This window comes from Dromaius novaehollandiae, chromosome 7 (assembly GCF_036370855.1).
Source record: "Dromaius novaehollandiae isolate bDroNov1 chromosome 7, bDroNov1.hap1, whole genome shotgun sequence".
Taxonomy (NCBI): Eukaryota; Metazoa; Chordata; class Aves; order Casuariiformes; family Dromaiidae; genus Dromaius; species Dromaius novaehollandiae.
In genome coordinates, this window is record NC_088104.1 from 36,459,906 (window position 1) to 36,477,209 (window position 17,304).

General features: G+C 42.0%; 1 protein-coding gene across 3 annotated transcripts in view; it reads left to right on the forward strand.

Annotated features, from left to right (window-relative positions):
- Positions 1-16,756: 16,756 nt before the first annotated feature.
- The window catches only part of SPATS2L (spermatogenesis associated serine rich 2 like), an 89,510-nt gene continuing 88,962 nt past the window's right edge, over positions 16,757-17,304 (forward strand). Inside the window, exon 1 of one of the 3 annotated variants that reach the window (XM_064515189.1) lies at positions 16,757-16,906. The gene's annotated coding sequence lies outside the window, so the exon portion shown is untranslated. The remainder of the gene's footprint in view (positions 16,907-17,304) is intronic. The other 2 variants (XM_064515187.1, XM_064515186.1) reach the window with 2 other exon arrangements.

Sequence of the window (17,304 nt, forward strand, 5' to 3'; positions counted from 1 at the left end):
CTGGCTTTCTTTGTTAGCATATGTGGTAAATCTTCAAAGGTTCTTCAAAACTATTAATTTAAGGGCTCATAGAAAAAGTTTCTAGTCCTCTTAGTTTTATTCAGTCCCTAAATGACTTTTAAGTCTCTTATTTTTTGACTGCCTATCCTTCCAATATCTCCAGACAAGATCTCTTCTGAGACAGAGATCTGCCCCTGTGTTGACACAAACGGACTTACAGGGATAGAGAACATACTCACTCTATGCTGATTGTATATATTACATATATACATATCTATGTATATTATATATGTTATTATGAGATTCTCTGGCAATGCTATGTCCCCATTTCAGTTTATGATCAGACAAGGTGTGTTTGTTTTTTAATCAAATTGGCATGTATAAGGTCTAGCTCTGGACTTTGTTTCATTGCATGTTTTCCTATCCTTTATATTTTTCTTGGGGCATCTGTAAGCAACTTACTTTTGCCCTAACTATCATATTTCCCCATGACTGGAACCCATTTAATTCCTTCAGTTTCTCAAAATCTTTATCAAAATATTGACCTCTTGCCAATTTAGGATGTTCAGGATTTGGGGATAAAATTCTCCCTTATTAAAGTTGCTTTCAAAGGGGTTAGATTCTGTCTAAGGAGCTGGGTTATTTCCTTTTCTAGGACTGGACAGAGAGTAAATTTTCCTTGTATGTTTTATTTACCTTAGGCTGAAATATTACAGTACCTGCATAAAACCCTGTTAAAGTTCATCTGAACTTTGCACAAGTAGAATGAATTAAATTTCCAGAGTTTGGCGCAGCATTTCTCCAGAATACACCCTTGAGCAAAGATGACTTTTGTAAACCCTAAGAACATAACACAGTTCAGGCTTGCCTTCTTTCAAACTCCAGTGACCCATTGTCCCCAAAGGTGCTCTCAAGCTTTAATGCTTCAGTCCTGCAAGATGCTTAGGAGTCTGGCCTTGACTCAGGCAACTATTTGTACTTTGGGAGTTGTCACCTGTGTAAAGTGACACATGCAAGTGCTATTCAGCACATCCTATGTTCAAACCCTGAAACCATGCCAAAAAAAAGGTGCCCAAGCTGCAAATTTCTGGAACCTGGAAGGTATAGTGGAGAAGTAGCACTGCGTGCTTGCTCTCTTGTCACACTCTTTCTTAAGCATCAGTTACTGACTGTGACTCTCAGGGATGAGACATGGAGGAAGACAGACTTTCAGTCTGACCCTGTACAACTGTTGTTAAGAAGTTCAAGTGCTCTTTTCTGGCTGAAATGGTCACTGCTTTAGCTGACTGGAGGTGAGTCTCTTCATCTTTAAATTCTAGAAGTTAGTATGTAGCATGCTTTGCTTTACCAAGCAAATAACTTCTGAAAACTGGGAGGCTGACAGGCGTGCCTTTAGTCCTGGTGTGGCAAGCTGCTAGGTTACCAGGGCACAGGGGGTGAATCCTGATGGCGCTAATGCCAGTGGTCCCATGAATTTACCTATATAATTTCCACAGGACAAAGTAGTTTAGACAGGCTTCAAAATTTTATTGCCCTGCCTATTTCCAAACTCATCTATTCCAAATAACAAGTGAGAAAACAAATACTCTAATAAAAACAAACTGTGTATAAGATGTGAAATATTATTACTCTTATTAGCACAAAATCTCCCACTGCTCTGAAACAACTTGCTAATATATTTAACGGCAGTACCATATGTCTGATGTGATGTGAAAAGATCTCAATGATGTCTTAAATAAAAATCTTGCTGGTTTACACACAGTTAATATTCTTAGGTTATGTGTTCTTTCAGCGCTCCTTTCTGCAGCGATCATTCTAGTTATTGTTAAATCCAAACAGTCAAGAACTAGCAATAAATACAATTATAATGAAAGATTTTTTTAAGAACTCTTATAGAAACTTCTTAGTTCATTCAGCTATCAGATGAGCAGGGTGGCTGGCAATAAATCACACTTTTTAAGTTAAAGTTGAGTATCTTTTACTTGGAATCATATTTAATCAGGTAAGACTAAAAGATGTCAGAGAACATTAAATTTAATTGATACTTCAAAGGATTAATAAGGAGTGATATTTGGAGGTCTCTACTGGGTTTTTAATTTGCTGCTTTACTTTAATGGAAGTTTGCCTGAATAAGCATTAAGTAACAACAAATTCTGAACCTCAAAATGTGACCCAGTAATACTTAGCACTTATGTTGTGATCTACACTTTCAGAACTCTTCTGTGGGTCAAATCTTGAGCACAAAAGGGTTATTCAAGTGGGCACAGTTTGGTCAATTAACCTTTTAAATCTTTGCATATAAGGCAGTGAGAGGCCCACTGTGGTTCTGGAGAGACAGTGCTCAGATCTAGCAATTTACAGTACACTGAGAATCCCATAAAGGTTGTATCCAAGTACAGGACTTGTCAGATCCCTGGTCCTGATGGAGTAATAAATTACATGGCACTTTTTCAATTGGAAAATATATTAACATGCCTCCTGCTCCAGCTGGAGAGAAAGTCATAATGGTTTATGATAAATTGCATATACTTCTTGTACCCTTACCATTTGTAAGATATTTTCCCCCTCAAGTTGAAACTGCAGTGACAAATAGGAGGGGTTCTTTACAATGAACCATCTCCGCAGAGGAGAATGGAGGAATATTAAAGGACTAATTAAAAGCACAAGTCACCAAAGTTGATTAGAATGCAAACTAGGCCTGATTTCATGCAAGATCCGTTAAAGGCAGTCAAGGTTGTAGTAGAGAGACAAAAAGGTTGAAGAGCTGCTATATTTAGATGAAAACAAATGCACTAAAGCCAAGAATCCCACTGAGGGGAGGTAAAGGGTCAAAGTGACAAAGGGAATAGAGGGTAGAGAAGCAATGGGGAATTGCTCACATTACTCAGTATGGACCTGGATTACTGTTGACTGAGAAAAAAACTGAGCCTTTCTGCTTATACTAGGTGAAGAGACATGTAGAGCCCTACACACTTGTTGTTCAAATTGTGAGCAGCAGGCCTAAATATTTCTCCTTCAAAAAAACAGTTTGACACTATTGGATTTGTTTTTAATATCACTTTTGATATCATTCCTGTGTTACTGTTATTAACAATTACCATGCTTTTCTCTTAGTCCAAAGCTTTCTACTCACTGACAGCGGCTTCGCAGATTCATTTCCTAGCGCATCCCTGCAGCCAGCTGTGTCATCACAATTGCCCAGCCACTGCGCTCGCTGTGATTATTGGTATGATAGATTGCAATCAGGGTTCTGATCTCAGAGCAGCTTTGCAATAGCAATGCTGAGCAGGACAAATGATATCTGCCTAAACCCACAGTCTGGCAAATTGTCAGCATTGCATCTTACTTGACCAGTGTGCAGCTTTCTACCTTCAATAAGGTGATTGTAGCCAATTGTTGGTATCCCTAGAACAAACATGAGGACTGCATTTTACTGTAACTTGTATTCCCACTCTAAATTTTGATTTTAGTCTAAATCTGGTGTTTTCTCCCTTCATAGAGCTGCTTTTGAAGAAATATATATAGCACTTTGTTTTCTTCATCATCTTTTCTTGTTTTGGGTCTTGCTCTTGAAAATGCAACTGATTCCTTTACATAATTTAGTTAAAATTAACGACTGCTTGCTAGCTGTTTCATGACAATTCAATACTTCTGGGACTTAAGGCTTGATACTGCACATCGTCAAGGCTGCAGTCCATAATTTACAGCCATTGCTTACAAAAACACAAATACACAGCAGGCTTTGGTGAGGTGTCCTCTTCATCATTCAATTGATGGGCAGTACACAGAAAGCATGCAGCAACCCTGCTGGCCTTTTATTTCTCATGTGGAGGATAAAACTTTGGGAATTCTGGCGCAGATTTAAGTGCTATCAAATCTACAAAGAGCCCTGGAGATCTCATGCTCCTTAAGGGTGAACCTTTTAAATAATGAAGCAAGATCTGTACAGCAGAAAATAACAATAAAGTCCTCCTGAAGTTCTCTGTGGACATTACCTGTCATTTTGAGACCTCCATCACATATTCCTCCTCGCCTGTTCTTTTTTTTTTTTTTTTTTGATGACAGGATGATCATCTGGATTTGATTGGCAAAGCTGCAGTCTAGGGCCAGACTTCCTTGAGTGTTCCAGGTAACGAATTCATGCAAATTTATTCTCTGGTTAGAAAGTTATTTGCACTTCTGCTTGATGTTTATAGCCTAATTTCATGATGTATATGAGACAGAAGAGGGGAGAGTGCTTTGAAACCCAGCTTGGCAGCTATGGCATTGTATTCCTTTGTTTACAGTGGTGTATTCCTATCTGTGGCTCTTGAAGATCTTGTTGACAAGCAGAGTTCACAAATATGGTACATTATTTCTTTTTCTGGAGTTAATTCAGATTCTTCAGTTGTTGAGCTGTACTGTTGGGACCATGGTTTGGAAGGATCAAGGTAAAATTACTGAACTGTGCCTGCAAAACAGTGTCAGCTGTTACTGTAATGCTTACAACTACTGCAGTTATTAAGTGCTGGATGCAGCATGATACCTGTGGGAATGGTGGAGGTCTGCACGTAAATCTTCCTCTGTTTTTTTCAACACTGAGTATCCAATTTAGAGTTTAAGTGGAGTCATTTTTGCAACCATAAACAATGATACATACTGAAAAGTAGCATATTTTAGCATAAGAAAGCTGTACCACTTCAAGGGTTATAGTCAAAGCTGGGAATAAAATTATGCAAGTTTTGCAGCCTATAGCTTCCCTCTATCTCCTTGCGCTCTCTCTCTCTCTCTCTCTCTCTCTCTCTCTCTCTCTCTCTCTGCCTCTGTTGGGGAATTAACTCTTACTTTGCTATAGACAAAACATGGCTTGTTTAGCATTTATGACATAATGGGGAGAACTGCTAAATACTTTGTTATTAAGTGTGGTCAGCTCATGAGGCTAAACTCAGATGGCATGACAAGTTTTACAAGAGGGATCAGGTCATTCAGGTAACTGTGTTCTCCAAGACCTGCATGAGCAAACTCCGCTTATCCACTGCTGAGTGGATAAGACTATCTAGATCTTTCATGGTGCTCTCTCTCTCACACACGCACACACACACAAACAGGCATCTCAGTACCACCAAGCACAGTGATACTATTAAAATTTTTTGGGCAGGGAGCAGTTTGTAAGGGGGATTATGGTTGGAGACAGGACACCATTTTCCTTCCCCTCCTGGTAACTCCCTTTTCCCCACATGCTTTGATTTTTTCTGTGGGGCAGAGACTTACCCTAGAGACTCCACCTAATGGGTGAAGTGGCACTAGGAGAGTCCTCAGGCAGAGGTGTGAGATCTCCATGCCTCAGGGGGAAGCCTTCCTCCACTGTGTGCTTTCCTGCACTCACAGACCCCTCCTGGCCTCAAGTGAGATGTCCCTGTTTTGCTCTAGCAGACAGAAGAGCACCACCAGCAGAGAGGTGGGACAGAGAGAAAAAGAAGGGCTTGTTTCTAGCCTTCCCACTCTCCGTGCTTGATAAAACAGGCAGTGCAGGTTGGCCATGTGCTAGGAGGGGAAGCAGTGGAGGCATGGAGGGAGAGGAGATGGAGGCAGATGCACAGTGAGGCCAGGCCATCCAGAGCAGGCCCAGTCTGGCTGTCATTAGAATTCTGGCCTGTTAAGGTAACTGTGCAGGTTAGCCAGCTTCCTACAAAAGATATTTTTAAAAATATATACTGAGTTTATTTTTTCCCTAAATTCTGAACTTACCCTGGAGGGATTCTGCCATCCCATGAGCTGAACCAAGCAGGTCTTCACTCAGCTGTGACCTGAGAGTTGTATCAAGTTCCCAGGTCTAGACTGTACCTTCCATTAGACTTACAGCCACATTGTGCCCCTTGTGGGGGGCTATGACAGCATGTAAAGCTGGTGGTCGGAGCAGGCATCGTGTTTGTGCGACCTCCCCACCCCACTAGTGCTGCTGACTGCTTCAGTCAATGCTGGTTCAGTTCCTCAGGCCATATCAGGAGCAACTGGGATGATATTATACCAAGTCCTCCTCGCTGCATGACCAACAGTTTGGCACTTCCTAGTGCTGAGAACCTGCTTTCCAGGACAGTAAGACCAGCTGTGTTCTTGTTCCCCTGCTTTGTCCCCTTCCTCTGTCTTCCCTTCTTTCTCTCCCAGTTGTTTTCTGGACTGTTTGTGCCAGAATCCTGTTTCACTGAGTCTTGCACTCCTGACTCCTTCTCTACCTCCTCATAATTATTTCTGCCCAGGAGTAGCCAGAGAACTTATAGCAGTAGTTTTACTCATAGAGCTTCAGATTCTGAACTTGAAACCCAACCAGCAGTTCTGCTGACGGGATAACAAGGCAGAACAAAATGGTCTTTTTCCTTGCTGTCCTGGTAATGGCACTGAGGCGCTGATAAGTAACAACATACATCTGTGTGAGTTAAATCCTCACATATCCTTCAGGGAGAAGGGCTCTGGAGTGTAATAATGGTATCTTTCTCCTAAAACTTTGAAGCCAGCCTAAGGATTTTAGTTGATGAAGAATTATATTCTTACATAAAACACTTTATAATTATATTCTTACATAATAACGTGTCACAAATGGGACATGTTCATTACGTTCTAGAAGATTTGGGGGGCACAACTATAGAACTATTGTCTGAATTCTGTTATATGCAGTAGGACACTAGTATGAAGGATGATCCAAAAGATATATTATTCTTTGTATAATATATATGTATCTATTTTATATATAGTTATATATAAATACTAAGATAGATAGATGGAGGGATTTCAGTTTTGTCTTCAGTTCCTTTGATGTCTACTCTGTCTTCTCTTAGTACATTAGCTGTCTTTTCTGGTCTTTGAAAGTAGCCAGCTGTGTTTGTGCATTAAATCTAGTAACTGCACATGGACAAATGTTGTTCTTGCTTTAGCCAGAGTGCAGTTTTAAGCTGATTTATCTTTAGGGTAACTTTCAACAACTTCTATGCGGGGTGGAGGTAGGGCCTTGCTGGCTTGGTCCAACTTTCCAACTCAGTCCTTGGTTCTCACATAGCCTTTCTGTGCAACCTTGGGTGAGGCACTTCCTGAGCTGGGGCTCCCTCCTTGTGAAATAGGGATGCTGTTTTCCTCGTGTACAGAGGTTTGGGAACAGTTTCCTTTTGCTTTTGAGGAATTTAGATTCCACTATGTTCAGCTTTCAGAGGCAGAAACCAAATCCATGCTCAGCATCATTCTGGATTAAACCTTAAGTGATCTTGGTCATTTCTGAATCACATCACTAGCCTATTTTCTGTAAGAATCATTGTACTCCTAAAGCACATTATATATCGGCAATACTTCTTTCCTCCTTGTCTTTTTGATATTTTTTAGTTTATTCTGGCATTATTTGTATTATCTAATTTTTACCACTTTAATTCTCTGCTTGTCATGTAACAATATTGAAACCGTAATCCTTGCATTTGTTGTTTTTTCTAACTTGATTATAAGTTTCTGCCTGTTGGCCAACCCTTTTTTGAAATACTGTATCAGACATATCACTATATCAACAACTATAACCTGAAGTGCCAAACTCCTGACTCCAGTACTCAGATCATTATTCAAATGTGCCACTTCTACTATTTACATTACTTCCCTGATAAGTTTTGTGTTGAATTCCAGATTTTCAAATGAAACTCCAAAGCATTGAATATCTTCGCTCTTCTCTTTTTCCTTCGAGCCAGGATTATCTTGTGCTGGTGACTTTTTTTTCATGTGAAGGAGACTAGATTAGAGTCTTTATGCAAAACAAGCTATTGAGTACAGTCCCTACTTTGAATCTTTCCCTGGTACGTACATGCATCTCCTGCTAATGTCAGTGTCAGTTAAACTCCCGTACATCTCCAAGATGGTAAGGGGACACTTCACTATCAGATTCAGTGTTTAAGGAAAACTCTGATGATTTGGGTGATTAGTAAATGATATCGTACTTTTTACTTCAAGACTTTAGTTTGAATTTAGTCTTGCTTACTAATGGCAGAAAGTGAATTTTCATCTATAAACTGCTTGCCCAGCACCTGTGGAAAAACTTCAAATTCTTGTAAATGACATGCTTGATAGCAGAAAAGAGGATGAGGCAAAGGCTGAAGTACCATTTTGTACACCTCCTAGAACAGAACCCTTATGCAGAAATTGGAATTGCCACACACATTGTGGTGCATGGGGTGGGGAAAAGGACTGTGAATAGTTTCTGTTATAGATCACCTTGCACCACAAAGTTTGGAACAAGTCTGTATCCTTTAGATTTCATGTTTTTTCACTTGTGTCTGACCTTAGCTCCCACAAGAGATTAATCAGGCACCAGCACTGAATCTACTTTAGACAAGTAAAATGGGACAACATTTAATAAGTAAGTGAATTAATTAAAAAGTCATGGTGCACAAATTAAAGATTCTCACAAAGCTGCAGCATTTCTGTATCAAATCCTCAAAGCTGGGATAGTTTGCTCACTGCACTATGACACAGTTTGCATGTTTTGCATGTTTTGAAGCTGTAATGATGTGAAAGAGAAGGACTTTTTCATTGAATTTTGTTTAGTCAATGTGTTTGCTGGACCATCAACACTCAAGAGTTGACTACACATCTTGTAAAGCCAAAAGGGGAGGATTGACATCTGTGTCAAAGCAGCCAAATCTCACAGCACCTCGCTTATAAAACGGAGACTGCTATGTTCAAAAGCTATCATCTATCTTATGAACACTCAGGTCTTCTGCTCCCAGTATTGAGTCTAGACAGATTAGCAATCAGCTAGGGCTACCAGCTAATGGGCATGCCCTGCGGGAGTTTTGGGGATGGGACCGAGCCCTGTTAGAACACGCAGCAGTGTGCTGCTGGAGTACAGCCCATGGAGGAATGTCTCTGGGTGACTGGGGGTGGTTTTCCCTGTAGTCAAATGCTGCAGGAAAGTAACACAAGTAACACTGTGACTGTTAAGGCCTCCCTGCATGTGGGGGTTATTCAGTGTAACTTCAGGCACCTAACTCTGATGCCTACAGAGTCAAAGGCTCCTGTAAAGTCAGTGGGACCCCAAAGCTTCCCTGACAACCTAGGGAACTGAGGCTGCTTACACATCTGAATTGGATGCCTGAAGTTAAACGATGAGATTATTCTCTTTAGCCCAGGGCCTAGTCCAAGCACAAGTCAAAAATCTACCACTGCTGCCAACTAAAGGATGTACTCCTTCAGCTGTTCTTTAGTGCTGACCACATATTAGCACCCTAAATGGATGGTGGAAGTCACCAAAAAAAAAAAACCATTTAAATTAACAGAAAGCCAGGACTGCAAGTCATTGTCAGAAACTCATCCAGCCAGCCACAGCTTTCTGGGGAGTTGGCTAGTGTTACTGATAGCTGTCTTTGTATTTTTCCACTCCTGTTTGGATACCCCTGAAGAAGCACGAAGACTATGGTGTCAAACAATCCCATGTATAGCTATGGAGCATTTTTTCTTCCCATGTCCTCCTAGCTATTTATGAATTAAGAGCTTGTGCCAAAAAAGAAAAAAACACCCGAGAAGGGAGGACCAAAGATATCAAGCCTAGTCTGTTTACACACTATACTACAGTCCAGAATCTACAGCTGTACAGAATGCCCATCTCTGGTGTCCTGGGAACTGCAGTGAGGAACAGGATAAGGTTGCTTACCCTGTACATTGCTCAAGCAAGAATAGGTGCCAAAGTCAGAGTCAGAATCCCAGGACCTGATATATCATGGTGTATTGTTAGTTGTGTTTGTTTTGGGGGGTTTTGGTAATTTTTCTTCTAGGTTTTTGTCTCTCTATTTAATTATCCTTTTCATGTCTGATTTCCTGACTTAATCTGAATGTGCATAAATCTCTAACATAGATTTATCATCTCTATAGAAAGTGCTTTCAGAGGGGTTGTGCAGCTTCCCAGAAAAGGGACACTGGTGGAAAATGAGGCTTTCAGATTCAACAATAAGCCTACTATTATGCTGATTTTTGCCAAGCCTTCCCTCACGTCTTTCCCATTTGCTACAGAAGTGAGCTCAAGGCTTTTGTTTGTTTGTTTTTGAACTTCAGTTGTTCTTAAGTGTTTACCTCCCTGCTCAAATCCATTCATTTTGAAATGTTAGACACCACAAGATCCTGCTGCATTACTTCTAGAATCAGAAAATGCTGGTGTTGGGCTCTTTTTTCAACTGCATGTTTTCATGAAGATTTTAACTGGACTGTTTCCCAATCTTTTTAAATGTTTTTCTTTCTTAGAAATTGTACTTTGACTGTCAAAGTCATTTGAGGACATTGTATTTTCAACCAAATGTGAGATATCAGAGCAGCATTTGAAATTATATGTGATATAAATAATCTCATTGCAAAACAGATTTTTTGTTTATATAGCATATAATCTGCATGCTTATAACCATTTAATCAAATTCAGGCCTTATCTGAGCTAACATAATGGCCATTAACTTATGTATGGGTTGTGAATTATCCTTTCTGAATTTGACCCATAGATTTGATAGCCAAAAAAGCTGACTTCCTTGATCTTTTGCTTGGGATCTCACATGCAAATGCATAGGCTTTTCTATTTATGAAAATGACCTGAATGTTGAATACAAGTTTCTGCTGATAACATGTGGAAAAACAGCCTCTCTAGGTTTTTGGTCCATTGTGACCGACTGTTAGAACTTTTTTATAGTTATCATGAATCTCCTTTTTCTTCTTTGCAAGTTGTTATTCCATATAGTGCTCTTTATGACTCCACGTAAGTCCCTCGAAAGGATCGTCTCTCCCTTCTTTGCTTGGCGGCTTTCTCCTAAGCTGAGCATGTAAACATCTCTCTCCTGAAGACATCTCCCTGTTAATCACTTCTGGAGCCTCTCTTTGAACTTCTTTCTGTTAATGTTGCAGACAATATTTTAACTGCAGTTAACAAAAGCCAGGATAAAATGTTATTATCAGCCTTCCTCCTAACTGAAAAGACACACTTTACATTCATATCCCAGATTAACAACTGCCTTACAACATGAGCCATGTAATTTGCTCTTTTCCATATCTTCACCCTCAGATCCCTTGCCAGACCACTGTGAGCAAACCAGTTTATTCTCAGATTTCTGTGTTGGATCAGTTCCCCCCTCAGATGTTAACACATTGATTTTCATTCTGTTGATCTATGCCCCATTTTTAAGCCCTGTAAGTTCTTACCTAGGTGTAGGCATATACCTTCGCATTATCATAGCATCTGGCCACTTCACTGAAGGGTTTTGCTGACCACTCCTGATATGTTCTCACTGACCCTGATTTTTACTGCTTTACATGGTAAGTGAGAGTTTGAATTAACATCTTCAGAGATTATTCATTGGCAGGTCAGCACAGTAACCAGGATAAATACCATTTTGCTTTGTGTTAGATACAGGACAATCTTTATTGGTTGAAGTGAACTAATTTGGAGCCTATTTCACATGTAAGTTTTGTCTGTGCCCTTTCAGATGCCTCCTGTTGTTAGCCACCACCCAAGGAGCAGTCCTTTAAATGATTGGCTGTCTACAGCTATACAGTGTTAATGGTAGTGTCAAACCCCAGATTTGTTTTTGTTAGTGATTGCAGGGCTGTTACTTTAGATGCTTTATGAGAAACAATTGTGTTCTCAGCAGCTCCAACTTCCATTCCTTCCTTGAAAAAGAGAATGTGTTTATTTTTCCCCTATGTAGGCTATTTTAGGAAAAATGTGTAGAGGGAACAGCTTTTGGCCAGATTTCTAGCAGCTGCATTCAGTGATTACCATGCTGAAAAATATTATCTGAATAACAGTTTTTTTCCAGGGGAAGATTATGCAATTTACATGGTTTTACAGTCGAATACATACCCCATGTGTGTGTAGGTGTTTGTATGTGCGTGGCAAGCTGTGGAACAAATCAAGAGAAGCCCCAATCCCACGCAGTACCCATGGTCGATAGAGGGAGAATCAGGTGAGGCTTAGTGGCTACTGCATTGGGCCAGACTCCGAAGTCCTGTGTCTTGTTTCTGCAGCTGAGAAGTTCTCTGCACCATTTCTTTTTGTGCTGCTGTCTCTTACCTGTAAGCCAGCAAAAATGATAGTGATCTGCTTTGTGTAGTACTGTGAGACTTACTGTTGAGGAGCACTCCAAGAGGACATGGTGTAATTGATGTAACAAACTTTGGCCTCTTCAAGTCTTGCAGGAGCAGTACTTGTCTGAAGAAGCAGGGAGAGAGAACAAATAGACAGGGATAGATTTTGTCACCTTTCCTTGCATTCAGTTGACTCCTATTCCATCCCCAGGCCTTACGAAAGCAGTAATACTCTTCATTGCACACAGTATGAATCCATATAAGGGTGGTGTGTTCTTCCCCTTCAGAAACAACGAATTTATACAGCTTGTGTTGTGACATCCCTCTGGATTACTGCAGCTTGAAATTTGATATTAACATTTCACACTTGTCACTTTTCAAGGTGCTTTTCATGACAGGTCACCAGCTGCTGGAGACCAGATCCCTAGTGGACACAGATTGACAGTGCTGCACTGGAGAGTGGAAATACTGTGCTTTGCACAGACTTGCAGTTTTTTCTCAACATTTACTGTATCTTTTTTAAAGATGCATTTTGTCTTCAGGTTTCTTTTTCTGTTTCCAGTGCCTCATTTGTAGTGAGAAGTGGATTCATGACAGAGTGCTTTGTTTTTTCTGGTTCTTTAATGCTTATGATGTCCAGCCTCGTATTCTACTTGATGGAGAGTGGGGTTGCCATTTCTTGGGGCTCCAAGGAAATGCAGTGCCTGGAAGCTCCCTGGTAAAAATAGGAACAGCACATGTGGTTGCACTGACCTTCTCCAGTGCTCCACTGAGACTCTGCTGGCCAGTGAGGCAAAGTCACACTGTACTCATGCTTCTTCCCACAGAAGCTACTGCTGGCTGAGGCAGAGTAGTTTAAGGGCTGCTACTGCAACTGGGGCTCTGCATAGCCTCTATAACTGGAAGTGGTATCCATCTCCTCTGCATTCCAACCCCGGAGTAAGGCACAATCCTATCCTAAAAAATTAACTTCCTATTTTTATTTAATTTTCTTTTAGTTTTTTTAGAACATCTGTCTTTTACAACAAGAGTTGGATGATCATTTTGACTATCCATTTGAAGACTTCATAATGTCAGAGATACTCTCTTACTATGCCACTGTTACTATAGGATTAGCTGGTGTAGTTACATGATGTGTTGGTTGGAGACCCCTGCAACCCTTCCTGTCACCTCTCCCTCCCTCCTTATTCCCATCTCTGCACACTTTGCTATACCTTCAATCTTACTGTTTGTGGGCTTCAGTGTCAACTGGATCTCAGTTAAAACAATCTCTACAAAAAGGTGGATTTTTAGCCCAGATCATTTCAGTAGTCTGGTCTGCAAGGAAGTGTCACACCTAAGTAGAGTAACAGATTACAGTGCCAAGATAGGAACAGGGAGGTTGCAAGGAAACAGGAAATCATTAAAGTACCTATACTGCCAAAGTCGCTCTATTGTATAGTTACATCTGGAGTATCTCATACTCTTTGTCATAGACACTGAGGTTTGAAAATTCTATTCCTGTTTTGCAGATGGGAAACTGAGGCACAGAATATTAAATGAGTTGTCTATGGTCACATCAGGAATATGATGGTGAACTGAACTCAGGTGGACTGAACTGGTGAACTGAAAATCCTGAATCAGTGCTCTGATCAGCAGGCCATCTCACTTCTAATAGAGCCCAGGTCCCAGCTGAGTTGTTTAATTGTTACTGATTATTACTTTACCTTTATCTGTGACTAAACTCTACAGAGGATCCAAACACCACAAAACATGTGTTGACCATAAGTTTCATACTGGTATTTAGCATAAACAGAAGATGAGAGATAAACTCTGGGCAGCTGACATCCTCTTTTTGAAAATGTAGGTTCAGCATACAGCCAAACATACAGTAAGTCAATACAGATTTTCACATTTGCTACAGAAATTAAAAAGCTGATGGAGTAGTGCTAAAACTCATAAAAACTCCTTCAACATTGATATACAGTCTGTAACACCTACTCTGGAGATCAGCCTGTAGATGTTGGCTTTTTCTTTTATTCTCTGAAAAAAAATGTTGGCAGATGTTGCATCAGTCTCTGTATGAAGGGCTCTTGTTTCCTGAAGATTCGTTTGAGGCAGTCATTCACGATTTTCACTGCAGAATATTCATGATTCCTTCTATGTTCCCACTCTGTCCTCTACTTCTATTTGCTGTGGATGGCAATTTCTTTGTGCCAGCCTTTGTATGCACCTGCACGCTTCCCAATGCTTTTGTTCCCTCTGCTCTTTTTAAAACTGAGCCTAGTATTTAATGTTCGCCTCACTTGTGTTTAGTACCAAGACAACTCACTTCAAAAGTGTACAAGTATACCATTTCTCACCAACATTACTGGATTAAAAAAGAACCAAACAAACAGAAATGAAATAATTTCAGTGTGCTCAGGCTGCAAAACCCTCATTTTTAAACTCATATACTTCCAGGTAAGTTGTAAAACATTTTTCTTAAGGAAAATACATTAAAAGTAGTCCACTTAATTTTATGTACATTTTCTAAATAAATTTACAGTTCATCTTAGATAAATAATTTTAAGTCACTCCTTTTTAAAAAGTCAAAAAAAGGATGCAGAATGAAGTTGTAGCTCAGATTTTACATCCCACTACACTGTTGCAGAAAAACCTGAACTGTTTCTGGCTGTTTTTATTTTTAGGTCATATACCATCACTGAAATTAATGAGAAAATAAAAGGAGTGACCTTTGGCTGAGCACATACAGTTTATGCATGAGCTAAACAGCAGGCTCCTTTTTCATTCTTCTTTTTTCCCACATTCTCTTTCTCCTCGCTCTCCCACATCCAAATATAATTTGTAAAGCCTTCAGAGCCTTTCATCCTATGTGTTTCCACTGCGTTCCGTTAGATGAGTCTCATGTTCATGATTCTCATCTATTCTCTTTTGCTGAAAGGTCAGCGGCATCCGTGTTTTATGAATATAGTGCACTGTTTGCTTGAACTTCAGAATTCTTTCCAAAATTCCCAGACAAAATTGATACAGCTCAGGGTGCAGATAAATGCCGGCAGTAGTAAAAAGAACACTCTTAGAACATAAATACGAGCTTGGACATTCAAAGTTATGTTGGTTAAAATAAACCAACATTTGCTGAAGATCAGAATAGTTTTGGAGACATGATTCCAAAAGAAATGTTAATTCTGAACCTGGGGCCTCACCATAATGTTGAATATTGAATTCATGCCCAGCTTTCTGAAGTAGGTGGACCAATCCGTTCAACAGATACTCATTCCACAAAGTGACTGCAACTGAACGGAGTAGGAGCGGCCAGATGAGGTGTACTGGGACACCGCTAGGGAGTCATAGAGAATCGTGTGGTATCTGCCAGGCCACCTGCCTGCCATGAGGGAACATGCTGCCAGCTCTGCCTGTTTGGGGAGATGGGTCAGATATATATTTATTACAGATCTCACCTTGAATTATTTTCCATGTTGCAGCTTTGGACTCCTTGGTTGAAAATAATGACTCAGCACTGCCTCCAAACTGTATTTGAAGCAGTTTTGTTGCTGAGGGTTAGAAAGTAAAGCAGAGGTGTGTTATGATGGAGGGAATCTTCTCTGTATCATTAGGAAAAGAGATGTACATAAAGATTTGGAGAGGAAGGACTGGTGTTCCTTCAAGATAGTGTTTCTTATGTTCTGCTTGATTTAGCATCAAAATCATGCAACCTAAAATGGAAATTAATCCACGAGCCTTCCCCATGTATGCCTTTAGTGCTATGATTTTCCACATTGCTTACATTGCTCTTAAAAATGGGAACTGATATGTGTTTGGGTTAAGGAAACTGCTGCTGATGGTGTAAGACACCAATACTGATAGTAAATCCAGATTACAGTTGTTTATGGAAACTTCGCTCTGATTTTCTGTACTTCTGAGTGTGCAGTTGCATCTGCACATTCTAGTGTTTAAATTTAAATGGACATTTATTGCTCCTTCACAGGACAAAGGTCTTAACAACAGCTCAGACTATTAATTTTCTTTGGAGGTTTTAGAAAATATTTTAAAACACTGATTACTGGAAAACTTGCAGTAAATTTTTATATTCTAGGAGTCTGCTGAGAATATTCAGATAGGAAGATTCATATGCTGACAGTGATTTATGTTGCTTGTTTCACTTTTGCTCAGTGAAAAGTTCTTGAATAGATCTTTACTCTATGACCACAGTGTTGTCACTGCACATTCCAGGAATTTGTAGAGGGCAAGAAGGGCATTCATAAATTGTGAAACCATTGTAAAATTAAGCCAGCTAAACCCACGGGGTTGCTTTCTCTCTAGCGTAATTCCTTCTCCTCGCTGAGGGCACCTAAGGAAACCAAGACGCGTGCTGTGCTGGTAACGCCGGTACTGCTGCACTGGGGTGGGCTTTCGGCAGGCCGCCAGCCCCGCTCCCCGGTTTCCCGGCAGAGCCGTTCCTCTCCCGGGGGCAGAGGAATCCCTCGCTCTTAACTCGCGGCCGCTAACGGCCCGCTGACAGGCGCCCCCGCTGGGGACAGGCTCCCTCCTCCGCCCCCTCACTCCGCGCGAAGGCGGGCGGGCGGGCGGGCGCGCGGCGGACCCTGCGCGGCCGTTGCTCGGGGGCGGGGCTCGGCGGACCCTGCGCGGCCGTTGCTCGGGAGCGGGGGGCGGTGCGCGGCCGTTGGTGGGGCGGGCCCAGCTGGCGCGGGGGGAGGGGCGCGGGGCGTGTCCTCTCGCGGGCGGCGGGGCGAGGCGGGGCGGGCGGCCGTGGCAGCGCCGCCGCCGCGCCCCTTGGGTCCGCAGCGGCTCCTCCGCCCTCCGCCGCAGCGGCAGCGCTCCGCCGCGACCCGACGGCTCCGAGGTAAGGCACCGGCCGCCGCCCTGCCTTCGCCTCGGGCGGCACCTGCGCGGGCCGTGGCGCGGGGCAGCGGGCTCCTTGCCGGGGAGGGGGGGGGGGCGCGGGGGGACGGTTGCCTCGGGGTGCGCCCAGCCCCCGCCCCCTCCTCCAACGGTTCGCGTCCCGGCGCCGAGACCCAAGTTCGGGCGGAGGCGGGCGGGCCCCTCCCGGCGCCCGGGCCCCGGCCTCCCAGCCCCCTCAGGGACCGGCTCTGCGAGCGGCTCGCCGGTTCCCCCTGCCCCGCCAACCCCGGAGTGCCTCTGGAGCTGAAATTGGGCAGCGCTGACCGAGGCTATTCAGTAACAGCCTTGATCATAAATGATTAACTGCACACCCGGAGAGCGCAGAGCTGGGTCTTTCCG